This window comes from Mobula hypostoma, chromosome X1 (assembly GCF_963921235.1).
Source record: "Mobula hypostoma chromosome X1, sMobHyp1.1, whole genome shotgun sequence".
Taxonomy (NCBI): Eukaryota; Metazoa; Chordata; class Chondrichthyes; order Myliobatiformes; family Myliobatidae; genus Mobula; species Mobula hypostoma.
In genome coordinates, this window is record NC_086128.1 from 33,333,016 (window position 1) to 33,347,718 (window position 14,703).

The 14,703-nt window shown below is 42.9% G+C and overlaps 1 protein-coding gene across 17 annotated transcripts in view; it reads left to right on the plus strand.

The window, feature by feature from the left end:
- The window catches only part of LOC134340450 (thyroid hormone receptor alpha), a 534,574-nt gene that overhangs the window by 382,535 nt on the left and 137,336 nt on the right, over positions 1-14,703 (plus strand). Inside the window, exon 1 of one of the 17 annotated variants that reach the window (XM_063037713.1) lies at positions 2,818-2,920. The exons of the other annotated variants lie outside the window; for them this stretch is intronic. The gene's annotated coding sequence lies outside the window, so the exon portion shown is untranslated. Of the gene's footprint in view, positions 1-2,817; positions 2,921-14,703 lie in introns of those variants that run through there. 17 annotated transcript variants of the gene reach the window in all.

Consider the following 14,703-nt stretch of genomic DNA (forward strand, 5'->3'; position numbering starts at 1 on the left):
TGATAGCTCATCTAAACAAAAGTGTCTGTAACTAAACTAAATGTCCCAGACTCTCATCATGTTTAACTAGCTCCCTTGGTACATATAAGATTTCTAAACAACCTACAGAAAATTGCCTTTACTGCCAAGCATCTCGTTGACTGCACATGTTAATAACCCATATACAATTACTATTAGATGGGTAGATAGATACTTTATTGATCCCAAAGGAAATTACAGTAGCATTACAAGTGCACAGATATACAAATATACAAATATTAGAAGAGAAGTAAGAAAATAAAAAATAAGTTACCTCAAACAGCCTAACAGGAGGGGGCCATCACTTCCCCAGCTATAGGTTGACTCATTATAGAGCCTAATGGCCGAGGGTAAGAATGCCCTTATATCGCGCTCTTTAGAGCAGCACAGTTGTCTTAGTCTATTACTAAAGATGCTCCTCTGTTCAGCCAAGGTGGCATGCAGAGGGTGAGAAACATTGTCCAGAATTGACAGGATTTTCCATAGGGTCCTTTGTTCTACCACAGCCTCCAGTGTGTCCAGTTTGACTCCTGTACCAGAGTCAGCCTTTCTAATCAGTTTGTTGAGCCTGTTGGCATCACCCGTGCTGATGCCATTGCCCCAGCACACCACCACATAGAAAATTGTACTGGAGTCAACAGACTGGTAGAACATGTGCAGGAGAGGCCTGTTTACTCCAAAGGACTGCAGTCTCCTCCAGAAGTACAGGTGACTCTGGCCCTTCTTGTACACAAACGCTGTTGTTTGTCACTCAGCAAATTACTATCTTGCATTTCTTGGCAAATAATTTCTGTATCAGAATTCATCTGCTCATTGATGCCTTGGGTCTTGCGATGCCAATAACCCTCAGGTAGTGTACCTAGACAGATATGTTGTCCTGGGATAGTAAGCCATCTGACTGTTGAAAAATCACACTTCCACCTTTCCTATTCTGGTCACTGAAACGTACTTTGTGATAGCAATGCTGCCCCATTTTAACTTGTCAAACACATGGTATAGTATGGAAACACCAATGGATTTATCCTTCAACCATCAGGCTCCTGAACCACCATGGATAACTTCACTCACCTCAACACTGAACACAGCCTATGGGCTCGCTTTCAAGGACTCTACATCTCACATTCTCAGTATGATTATTTTTCATTCTTGTGTTTGCACAGTTTGTCTTTTGCACATTGGTTGTTTGTCAGACTTTGTGTGTAGTTTTTCATTGATTCCATTGTATTTCCTTGTTCTCCTGTGAATGCCTGCAAAAGTGAATCCCGGGGGGTGGGGGGGGGTGATGTGGTGACATATAAGCACTTTGATAATAAATTTACTTTGAACTTTTGAACCATGCCAAACCTACAGGCTATCCAGATCTAAAACAGACCCCTCTTGAACTACACTGCCTTTGCCAACAGCTCACAAAGCTTAAATAACCAAATATGCAAACACCAACATTTCCACCAAAAAAAATTCACTTCTGTGTAATCACAAGTAACATAGACATGGTTGGAAAGGAGGGATGGGTTTGTGAGGAAAAGTACAGCATTAGCAAATGGAGTAAAATTCTTCTTGGGAATGCATTGGCAGCTGTAAGTTTGAGAGCTTGCTTTGCACAGGCAGCAACTAGGAATGGAAGTACACATTGGAATTCTCTACATACTGTGAACTGACTTTTAAGACAGCATCTGTGTGACCTCGTTTTGGACCCACAAGCACATTTGTAGCACAGCAGATCAGTGTGTATGTTTTCCTCGGAAAGCTGTGTGTTGTGGCAATTGTCCTAAATGTTTCAAGGGGAGAGAGGTTTAAGCTCTTGATGCCTTGGAGCAGGCAGAGTTCCACCAGATGAGGACGGGGGCTTGCCTGCAGCCTGTTTCATTGTTTTCATCTTCTTAGCCCTAATGCCTGGAAAAGCAGGACAGTGTTATTACGTGATCCAAAGCAGTGCTCAAGCACATCCTCACATTCTTGGCAGATGTCCAGCAGGGCTGGCTTCCAACAATGACAGCAGCCTGATTGTATTTTTGCTTGTGGAAGAAGCTTCTCACTGCTGCATGTTGGATTCTAGCTGTAACTACACAAAGCTGTCTTTCTCCGTGTATTTTTCTGTGCTGGAACCTCTAATCTGTGGTGGTTTCGCACATTTTTTTGAGGGGCTGAATTGTTAGCGACCCTAAATTGGCTCAATTCATCTTAATAAGCAAGCTAAGGTCAGAATCAGTGCCTACCGTTCTCTCTCTTCCTCTCCTCCTCAGGTTCTATCCCTTCCTGAGCCCAGGTTGGAAGGCTTAGGGTTCTAGGAACATAAGATTTAGGAATAGGATTGCCATGTGACTCTTTGAATTTCTCCATCATGGTTGATGCTCTGTCTTTTCCACTTTTCTGCCTTATCCTTGCATTCTTTGATGTCTAAAATCGTCCTAATATCAGCCTTGAGTATTCAAGTGGTGAAGAATTCCATCCATCTAAGGAATGTCTCCACATTGACATCTCCAATGGCAGATCCTTTATTCCAAAGCTATTCCCTTCAGTTCTAGACTCTGCAGCCTGAGGAAACAGCTTCTTGGGATGTGCCTTGTTAATTCCATTCAAAATCTTGCTTGTATCAGTGAAATTACCTTTCATTCTACTAAACCTGATTCATAAGACAACCTTCTGCTACCAAGAAACATTGGATTGAATTTGCCCTGCCCTGACTTTCAATGGGATATCTCCATTGCTGGCTCGACCAGACTTTCCGGGGAGTAATGAGTTGGAGTGGAGATAGTGCCTTCAGCAGGAGTGTACCTCCTAAGCGTGGATCATACTTGTAACCACACTCAAAATGCTGGGTCAGAGGGAGAGCAAGCTTTACATGAATCACTTAATATTTCACTGCTGGTTATTTGACTGAAAAAAAGCATTGGACATGCAGGTAAGAATTGTCTTAATCCGCCTTCTATTTTATTGCATTAATGTATGTATAAATGTTTGTCACTAGCTTGGCAGTGGCCTCATTCCATGGAATGTCTCAGCAGGACAGATCCACTATCTAACTCTGGGACACATCTAAGTGCAAATGGACCAGGAAAGGATCGAGAGGAGTTGTCAGCCCTGTGGCCAGGAAGAGTCAATTATCTTCTTTCCCCTCTCTGAAGTTGTTGCCTTTCTCTGCTTGTACACTAATTGATTCCTTCTGTTCTGCTGGTCTTTCCATGCTAAATATAAATTCAGTGATTGTTTGCTTCCTTCTAACAGAAGGAAACAGCCACAGGATGTTATCTACTGACTCTGGGCTTCCTCTTCCTGTCCTTGCCATTTCTCACTAGATGATGCGCCATCTTGTAGGGCCACCTCCTGCACGGGCTATCCTCTCTGAGTGATATTGTGCTCGCCTTTTACCCATTCTCTTCCCCTCACTTGCCTATCACCTCTCCTCGGTGCCCTTCTTCTTTCCCATGGTGCACCCTCTTCTCCTATCAGATTCCTTCTCCTTTAAAAGTAAAGAGCCTCTACCTCTTCCCCTAACATCTTCCAGCTTCTTACTTCATCTCCCTCCCCCACCCCTCACCTGCTTGCTTGTATTCCATTCCCTTCCCTTACCTTCTTATTCTGGCTTTTGCTCCCTTCCTTTCCAGTCCTGATAAATGATCTCAGCCCAAAATTTTGACTGTTTATTCCCCTCCATAGCTGCTGCCTGACTTGCTGGGTTCCTCAAGCATTTTGTGTTTATAATCACATTGCTGTTTGAGGGAGCAGCCTTGCTTCAACTTATCCAGATTCCAGCACTTCCAACAGTACCTCACTGGAGTGTTAGACTAAATTTTGTGCTTTAAATGAAACGTGATCCCACTGCTTTCTGTTGGTCTCAAGAGAGACATTCACTGAACTACAGCTGCCAGTGACATCTCTACATTTGCCTTGAAAGCCCTCAAAGAAAGCAGCCAGCATAATCAAAGACCCCACCCACCCTAGACATTCTATCTTCTGCCCTGTCCCATCAGGCAGAAGATGCAAAAGCCTGAAGGCATGTACCACCAGGCTCAAAGATAGCTTCCACCCTACTGCTATAAGACAATGTTTATCTCATTCTTTCCGGATCCATAACTACCCCACTCTTATACAATTATTAAATGATTCCAAAGTATGATAAGATGGACTTTTGACTTCACAATCTACAGTTCTGTGCAAAAGTTTTAGGCGCATATATATAATGAGGGTGCCCAAGACATTTGCACAGTACTGTAGTAATTTTATGTACTGTACTGCTGCTGCAAAAACAAACAAATTTCATTTCGTATGTGAGTGATGATAAACCTGATTCTGATATGGGTCTCTATTGTGGTCTGAGAGTGGGAAGGGGGCAGGGAGAGGGGAATCATGGTTGGGAAAAGGGGAAGGGAGAGGAGAGGGGAGTGGGAAACACCAGAGAGACATTCTGTAATGATCAATAAACCAACCGTTTGGAATCAAATGTCCTAACCTGGTGTCTCAGAGCTGGCTGTGTCTGCACCCGCGCCATTTCCCCGCCCCTGGCACTCGTTCTCTGCCACCCGTCCCACACCCTTCCCTCAGCACTCCACCCTTGCCATTCCCAACATCTTTTGCTCCTGCCACATTTACAAGCTCACTCTCTGCTTCACGCTGTCAAATACAGTACTGAGCAAAAGTCTTGGGCACCCTAGCTACATATATATGTGCCTAAGACTTTTAAACAGTACTGCACCTCATTATAATCTTGTACCTTATTTACCGGCTGTAGCTATTGCACATTATTCTGCATTCTGTTATTGTTGTAACTTGTTCTACTTCAAGTATGTCCATACAGATCAAGTGTAATGGCTTGATCTGTATGGACAGAATGCAAGGCAAGTTTTGCACTGTACCTCAGTACATGTGACAATAAGAAACGAATTCCAATTCCAGTTCTGCTGCTCTAATATGGTGGTTGCAATAGGGCATCATAAGTGAGGTTAGAACAGAGTAAACCTTGATTTCAAAACAGCTTCCTGGTAGGCAATGACGGTCTGTTTCTTGTCTTTGGGACATACAGTAAGTTTTTGGGGAGAACCCTAGAATAGTGAGAGGTGATTCCTTTTGGAGAGGCACCAAAGATTACACTGGGTCCTTATGGCTTAACAATGTAAAGACAGAAAGTTCACCAAAAAAGTAAACGTAAATAAAAATGTACTTGGCATATAGGCTGCTCCAACCATGTTCACGGAGGGAAGGCCTTTCCTTCTTACAAAAATTTGTGGCTGGTAATGTTGCCAATGCCAGTAAGGTCAGTAACTCAGATAGTTGAGGGAAGTCTGCTATTGCTGCCAATCCCAAAATGTGCTCACCTGAACTGTCCCCATCGCTGGGAAAACATAGAATATAGAACATGAAACAGTACAGCTCAGTATGAACACTGCAGTCCACGATGTTGTATGGACCTATGTAAACCTACTCCGCAATCAGTTGAGTCCTTCCCTCCTACACAGCCCTCAACCCTCTATTCTTACATCCTTGTGCCTAAGAATCTCTTAAATGTCCCTATTGTATCAGCTTCTGACACTATCCCAGCATTACATTCCAGTAACCAACCACTCTCTGTGTGGAGGAAAAAAAAAACACCTACCTCTGACATATCCCCTAAACTTTCCTCCATTCACCTTAAAATGATGTCCTCTGCTATAGACCACTGCCGCCTTGGGAGAACTGTGCTGGCTGCCCATTCCATCTATGCCTCTCATAATCCTACACTTATGTAGAGTCACCTCTCATCCTCCTTCGCTCCAAAGGAAAAAGCCCAAGCTCACTCAGCCTTTCCTCAGGAGATGTGTTCTGTAATCTAGGCAGCATCTTGGAAGATACAATATCTACTTTGAATCAGAATAAACTGCTGATCTTTCTGATATCTCTTCCTAGAAGATATCCTCTGTACCAGCACTGGGAGGGTCCTGAAGCAAAAGAGAAATATAATGGCCTGTTTTGATATGATGTCATCCTCAAGCAATGAGGTTTTATGACCTCTACAAGACATCCCTCTGTCAGCATGATAAATTGGTACTAATTCCCAACTTATTCAATTGTTACTTATACTTTTTAATAAATTCTATTGTATTTCTTTATTTTCCTATAAATGCATGCAAGAAAACAAATCTCAGGATAGTATATGGTGACATATACATACTTTGATAATAAATTAACTTTCAACTTGCATTTCTGTAGCATCTTCAATCCTTGGGTTATCTCAGATGTAATCCTGCTAGAATGTTGGCAACACCACAGATACCATATGCACATAAAGTACCACAAGATAAAGAACAGATAAACTGACTGTAGGATAATCGATTGAGGAAACTTTATTCACCAGACCACAAGGATAACTCCCAGGCTGCCTTCAAAATAATTCTGGTTTTGTTTTGATGTAGGGTTCTAACATTTCTCTGAAGAATTGGCCACCACACCAAGTTTGAGCTCATTCTTTTTTTATAGACTATCACAGAGTATATTAAATGCCTAGACGCAATAAACCAGACAACAGCCAAAGAATACATAAAACCACCCTTGAAATATTATTTGTAACTGATTACCAGACACAGTGTATGTGTGGAATGTAAGAAATTAGGTCATGTCACCTGTTATTCTTAGAAGCAAAGTAGTAAGCAGAGGGCATGGGAAGGTGAACAGTCTGTGTCAATGTCTGTTAAATTCAGTGTTGTGTAGAAAGGGAGACCCCCTTCCTCTGGCTTTGCAAATGAGGTGAGGTTAAAATCAAATTCCTTGCTGAATGTGGCAGGACAATGGTGGGTTGGGATTGAGACAACCGTGCAGAAAAGGGAAGGGAGGATTGACCATGGAGATTGGGAGGATTGACCGGAAGCACTGGGAGAGGGAGGAATCACACCCAGCATCAGGGGAAGAGTTTTGGGAGCAAGACATAAGGAGTGGGAGAGGAGATTAGAAATGGTTATTTGGGAGTGGGAGTAGGCAGACAGGGGAATGGAGATGTTGTTGGAGCTGCCCATTGCTAAAGGAGTGGGAAGAGCATGATCTGAGTAAATTATAAACACAAGAGATTCGGCTGATGCTGGAACTGTAGAGCAACATACACAAAGTGCTGGAGGAACTCAGCAGGTCGGGCACCGTCTCTGAAAACAACTAAACGGTCGATGCTAGGGGCTGAGACCCTTTATCACAAAATGTCAATTTTTATTCCTCTCACTTTCTTGCTATTCTTAATTAGTGCTGTAAGGTCAGGACTGCATACTCCTGAGGGTGCCTCAGGACAGCATGGTCCAAATTTTGCATACAGAATGATCCATTATGTGTGTCTCTCTGATGCAAAAGGTTTTGACAGGCTTGTAAGGGTGATGAATGGCTGGAAATATCTCAGTGAGTTTTATGATTTGGTCCGGTGTGATTTGGTTAAGGCAATCTAAACTCCATCACTGCACAACTGAATTTCCTGACATAAAAGTTTTTGTGTTGCTAGAGCTACCAATTGGGTGTTGACTCAGTGCAGTGCAGGGCCTATTTCAGAATCAGAATCACTGACATATGTCATGAAATTTGTTGTTTTGTGATCGAGGAGTAGCAGGACATTAAAATAACAAAATTTACAATAGCACAAAATGCTGGAAGAACTTAACATGTTAGGCAGAGGAACAAGTAGTTGACGTTTGGGGCTGAGACCCTTCATCAGGACTTCACCTAAGCCTGAAAAGTTGACTGTTTATTCCCCTCCAGTGATGTTAGAAACATAGAAAACCTACAGCATAATACAGGCCCTTCAGCCCAAGATTCTGTGCCGAGCATGTACTAACTTTAGAAATTACCTCAGATTAACCATAGCCCTCTATTTTTCTAAGCTCCATGTACCTATCCAGGAGTCTCTTAAAAGACCCTATCATATCTGCCTCCACCACTGCCGCCAGCAGCCCATTCCATGCATTCACCACTCTCTGCGTAAAAAAACTTACCCCTGATGTCTCCTGTACCTACTTCCAAGCACCTTGAAACTGTGTCCTCTTGTTTTAGCTGTTTCAGCCCTAGGAAAAAGCCTCTGACTATCCACACGTTCCTCCAGCATTTTGTGTGTTGCTCTGGATTTCCAGCATCTGCAAAATCACATGTTTATAATTTACAGTGGGTAGATAGGTAGTTAGATAGTGCAAAAGAGGAATAGCAAGGTGGTGTTCTTGGGTTCATGGCCAATCAGAAATCTGTTGGCAGAAGAGAAGAAGTTGTTCCTAAAACATTGAGCATGGTTCTTCAGACTCTTGTACCTCATTCCTGATGTTAGTAATAAAATGGTGAGGGTCCTTAATGATGGATGCAGCCTTCTTGAGACAGTGCCTTTTGAAGGCATCCTTGATGGTGGGAAAGATTGTGCCCATGATTGAGCTGGCTGAGCCTTTTTCAATCCTGTGCATTGAAGCCTCCATACTAGGTGATGATTCAACCAGTCATAATCCTCTCCAGCATACATCTACAGAAATGTGCTAGTGTCTTCGGCAATATAGCAACTCTCATCAAACTCCTTTGCTATATTTCCATGCTATATAACTCTGATTCTGTTCAGGATCTTAAGCAATGCTTGAGTTGCAGGTCGCTATTTCAGGTGGAGGTTGAAGACCGATTAGGTCAGTGGAAATGTACTCTGTGCAATCATGGAAGAAGATAATGCTTCTCTCAGGTCTATAAGAAAAGTTGCAGCCTCCTCTACTCTGGACTTCCTCTAATATTCCTCCTGATAGATCATGAGGGAATGGATGACATTTTCAGAATCAGAATCAGGTTTAATATCACTGCTCTATGTCTTAAAATACCTTGTTTTGCTGCAACAGTATACTGCAACACGTAATTTTTAAAACTAGAAATTGCAGTTAGAAATATATATAATGTTAAATTGATGGTAGCAATGAGAAGAGAGCATGTCCTCGGTGATGGGGTTCTTTAATAATGGATGCTGCCTTTTTGAGGCATTGCCTTTTGAAGATGTTCTCGATCCTGGGGAGGCAAGTGCCGTTAATGAGCTGGCTGAGTTTACAACTTTCTGCAGCATTTTTTGATCCTGTGCAGTGGCCCCTCCATACCAGGCAGTGATGCAGCCAGTTAGAATGCTCTACAAGGTAGATCTGTAGAAATTTGTGAGTGTCTTTGGTGAACATACCAGATAGAGCTTTGAGCAGTGGCCAATCCAGACATCAGAAGTTGGAGAGGAAGGGACTTCAGTCAGGTCCACTGAACAAGGATAAAAGGCAGGAGATGGTTGCGGCAGTGTAATAGAGCTTTGAGCAGCGACCAAGCAGCATTTGGGATTGATTAGTGAGAGCAAGTTAAAGGGAGGCAGGGGCAAGCGCAGAGGACGTTGTTTGAGTGGGCAAAGTCAGACTGGTGATCTTGAGACTTTAGCTGTTTGAGGCTTCAGCCAAGAGAGGCTCCACTCAGAGAAAGCAAAGGAAAGAAAAGCTCAAGTCTTTTTCACTCGCTTCATTATACCTGCTCAGCTAGGACAGTAGGGATGACAGGCAGGATAGTGGAATGTCCCTCTTGCAGGATGTGGGAAGGCAGTGTCCCTAACGACTACAACTGCGAGAAGTGCATCCAGCTGCAGCTTCTAACACTCCACGTGAAGGAGTTGGAGCTGGAAATAGATGAACTCCAGATCATTCAGGAAGCTGAGGGGGTAATAGATAGGACATATAGAGAGGTGATTACACCCAAAGTTTGGACACAGGAAACTGGGTGACAGTCAAGAAGGGGAAAGGGGTTAAGGAGCCAGTGCAGAGGAGTAGCCCTGTGGCCATCCCCCTTAACAGGTTACTTTGGATGCTGTTTTTGGGGGGGGGGGGTGACCAAACAGAGGAAAGTCACAGTGATTGGGTCTCTGGCACTGAGTCTGCCCCTGAGACTCAGAAGGGAAGTGGGGAGAAGAAGCGAGCTGTGGTGATAGGGGATTCATTAGGGGAACGGACAGGAGGTCCTGTGGGCGAGATTGAGGTTCTCAGATGGTATGTTGCCTTCCGGGACACCTTGGGTCGAGTCCTCAGCATTCTTAAGTGGGATGGAGAACAGCCAGAAGTCATGGCCCACGTAGGTACCAATGACATGGGTAAGATGAGGGATAAAGTTCTGCAAAGGGAGTTCAGGAAGTTAGGAGCTATGTTAAAGGACAGGACCTCCAGGGTTGCGATCTTGGGATTTCTACCTGTGCTATGTGCTAGTGAGGCCAGAACTAGGAAGATTATACAGTTTAACACGTGGCTAAGGAGTTGGTGTAGGAGGAAGGGCATCAGATTTTTGGATCATTGGGCTCTCTTCCAGGGAAAGTGGAACCTGTACCAAAGGGACAGTTTACACCTGAACTGGAGGGGTCCTAGCAGGAAGCTTTGTTAATGCTGCACGGTGGGATTTAAACTAGAGTTGCAGGGGGACGGGAACCAAAGAACCAGAATAGTTAGTGGAAAGGTTGGGTTGGCAGATGTTGGTAAGACTTCAAACAAAGCTAAGAATCAAAAGTTTGTGCATGGTGTAACTAGTGTCCTGAGCTGCCTATATTTAAATGCAAGAAGTATCAGAGGAAAGGTGGGTGATAGTGCTGAAGATGAGGTATCTGGTTTGTAAACAGAGGCAATGTGTAGTGAGGGGAGGCTGTTGATAGGGCAAAATTGCAGTCAACAGGATGAGTTACAACATAAAAGGTGGAAAAAATTAAAAAGGGTGAATACAGGTTTGAAGATGTTGTATCTGAATTCGCACAGTATACGGAATAAGGTAGATGAACTTGCAGCACAGTTGCAGATTGGCAGGTATGGTGTTGTAGGCATCAATAAATCATGGCTGAAAGTTTATAGCTGAGAGCTTAACATCCAAGGATACACATTGTATCAAAAGGACAGGCAGGAAGGCAGAAGGGGCGGCTTTGCTCTGTGGTGGAAAAAAAATGAAATTAAATCATTAGAAGAGGTGACATTGGGTGGGAAGGTGTTGAATCATTGTGGATGGAGCTAAGGAACTGCAAGGGTAAAAAGACCCTGATGGGAGTTGCAAACAGACCCCAAACAGTAGTAAGGATGTGGCCTACAAATTACACCGGGAGATAGAAAGTGCATGCCAAAAGAGCAATGTTAAAATGGTCATGGGGGCTTCAATATGCAGGTAGATTGGGAAAATCAGGTTGGTGCTGGATTACAGGAGGGAGAGTTTCTAGAGTGACTACAAGATGGCTTTTTAGAGCAGCTCATGGTTGAGCGCACTCGACGATCATCTATTCTGGATTGGATGTTGTACAATGAACCAGAATTGATTAGAGAGCTTAATGTAAAAGAACACTGAGGAGAAAGTGATCATAATATGATCAAATTCACTCTGAAATTTGAGAAGGAAAAGATAAAGTCAGATGTAACAGTATTACAGTGGAATAAAGGGAATTACAGAGCAATGAGAGAAGAGTTGGCCAGAATTGATTGGAAAAGAACACTGGCAGGGATGACAGCAGAGCAGCAATGGCTGGAATTTCTGGAAGCAATTCAGAAGACACAGGGTATATACATCCCAAAGAGGAAGAAGTACTCTAAAGGAAAGATAACACAACTGTGGCTAACAAGAGAAGTGAAAGCCAACATAAAAGCCAAAGAGAAGGCATATAATAGAGCAAAAATCAGAAGTTAGAGGATTTTAAAATCCAACAGAAGGCAGCTAAAAAAGTCATTAAAAAGGTAAAGATGGAATTCAAAAGTAAGCAAGCCAATAATATTAAAGAGGATGCCAAAAGTTTCTTCAGAGCCACAAAGTGGTAAAGAGAGGTTAGAGTGGATATTAGACCACCGGAAAATGATGCTGGAGAGGTAGTAGTGGAGGACAATGAAATAGCAGATGAACTGACTAAGTATTTTACAGCAGTCTTCACTGTGGAAGACACTAGCAGTATGGTGCAAGCTCCAAATGTCGGGGGCATGAGGTGTGTGAAGTTACCATAGCTAAAGAGAAGGTTCTTGGAAAACTGAAAGGTCTGTAGGTAGATAAGTCATGTGGACCAGATGGTGTGCACCTAAGAACTCTGAAAGAGGTGGCTGAAGAGATCATGGAGGCATTAGTAATGATCTTTCATTCATTTAGTTCTGGAAGACTGGAAATTTGCAAATATCACTCCACTCGTCAAGGAGGAAGAGGGGCAGAAGAAAGGAAACTATAGGCCAGTTAGTCTGGCCTCAGTGGTTGGGAAGATGTGAGTCGATTATTAAGGATGAGGTCCCAGGGTACTAGGAGGCATATGATAAAATAGGCCGTAGTCAGCATGGTTTCCTCAAAGGAAAATCTTGCCTGATAAATCTGTTGGAATTCTTTGAAGAAGTAACAAGCAAGATGACAAAGGAGAGTTGGTTGATGTTGTGTACTTGGATTTTCAGAAGGCCTTTGACAAGTTGCCACACATGAGGCTGCTTAACAAGCTATGAGCCCATGGTATTATAGGAAAGATTCTAGCATGGATAAAGCAATGGCTGATTGGCAGGTGGCAAAGAGTGGGAATAAAGGGAGCCTTTCTTGACTGGCTGCCAGAGACTAGTGGTGTTCCACAGGGGTCTGTGTTGGGACCGATTCTTTTTACATTATATGTCAATGATTTAGATGATGGAATTGATGGCTTTGTTGCAAAATTTGCAAATGATAATGAAGATAGATGGAGGTGCAGGTAGCTTTGAGAAAGTAGAAAGGCTACAGAAGGACTTAGACAGATTAGGAGAATGGGCAAAGAAATGGCAGATGGAATACAGTGTCGTGAAGTGTATGTCATGCACTTTGGCAGAAGAAATGAAAGGGTTGACTATTTTCTAAATGGAGAGAAAATACAAAAAAACTGAGGTGTAAGGGAACTTGGAAGTCTTTATGCAGGATTCCCTAAAGGTTAATTTGCAGATTGTGTCTGTGGTGAGGAAGGCAAATGCAATGTTAGCATTCCTTTCAAGAGGACTAGAATATGCAAGGATGTAATGTTGAGACCTTATAAAGCCCTGGTGAGGCCTCACTTGGAGTATTGTGAGCAGATGTGGGCCTCTTATCTTAGAACAGATGTGTTGGAACTGGAAAGGGTTCAAAGGAGGTTCACAAAAATGATTCCAGGATTGATTGAAACATTTCGATTGTTAAAAGGCCTGAACAGATTAGAAATAGCAAAGTTATTTCCCATGGTAGGGGAGTCTAGGATAAGAGAGCATGACTTCAGGATTGAAAGACATCTATTTAGAACAGAGATATGGAGAAATTACTCTAGTCAGAGGGTGGTAAATGTGTGGAATTTGTTGCCACAATTGGCTGTGGAGGCCAAGTCATTGGGTGTATTTAAGGCAGAGATAGATAGATTCTTGATTTGCCAGGGTATCAAAGGGTATGGGGAGAAGGCAGGGGAGTAGGGAAGAAGAAAAGAAGAATTGGATTAGCCCATGATTGAATGGCGGAGCAGACTCAATGGACCAAATGGTCTACTTCTGCTCCTATATCTTACGGTCTTATTATTGGCTTGTTATTTGAAGAGCGTTTGATGGCTCTGGGCCTATATTCTCTGGGTGACCCCTTTAAAACCTATCGAATGGTGAAAAGCCTTGATAAAGTGGATGTGGAGAGGATGTTTCCTGTGGTGGGTGAATCTAAGACCAGAGGACACAGCCTCAAAATAGGGTCATCCATTTAGAACAAAGATGATAAGGAATTTCTTTAGCCAGAGAGCAGTGACTCTGTGGAATTGTGGAGGCCAAGTCTTTAGATATATTTAAGGCAGAGGTTGATAAATTCTTGATTGGTCGGGGTGAAGAGATACGGGGAGAAAGCAGAAGTTTGGGGCTGATAGGAAAATTGGATCAGCCACGATGAAATGGCAGTGCAAACTCAATGGGCCAAGTGATGTAATTCTGCTCCTATATCTTATGGTCTTCTGATCTTATGGACATAACCATCTCTCATAATGAAGCGTAGGACTGCTGTGCCTTCTTTGTAATGTATCAATATGTTGGGCCCAGGATAGATCCTCGGAGATACTGACACTAAGGAACTTGAAGCTCACCCTTTCTATTTTACACTACAGGAAAGGTTAAAAGTGGGATGCTGACAGAACTTAAGAGTCTAGAAGAGTACTTGAATCACTTAGGCTCAGATGGCTATGGATCAAGTGCTGAAAGGTGGGATTAATGTGGAAGGGTGCCCAACATGTACATGTTGGGCGGAATGACCTGTTTCAATGCTGTACGATTCTACGACTCTAAGATTATGCATTAACAGTGCGCTGGCAGCACACTTCCTTCCACTGTTAAAGTAAGCAGAAATCCCAACTTCTGCAGGGTATTCTGTGGCTCTTGTAGAGACTGCAGATCTAATCTAACATAATTATTTTCATTTTAATCCCATCGGTGGCAGAACTCACTTCTCTCTCCCTTAAACAATGAGTGACCAAATTTGGCTTTTGCAGATTTTTCCAGTAAATGGGATGATATGTAAATCCTGGTTGGTCAACAACTGGAAGAAAAAGTACTGCATTTCAGGTTAAAACTGTTGGACAATCATCAGAGACAGGCCTGCACTGTCTGCTGGATTACTTTCTACAAAGATAAAGGAACAGCTTGTATTCATTTTCTGGCTTTCACATCACTGTCAGAATTTATGAATACACTTTATGGCCAATGAAATACTTTAAAAGTGTAGTCACTATGGTAATATAGGAAACATGGCTCAGCA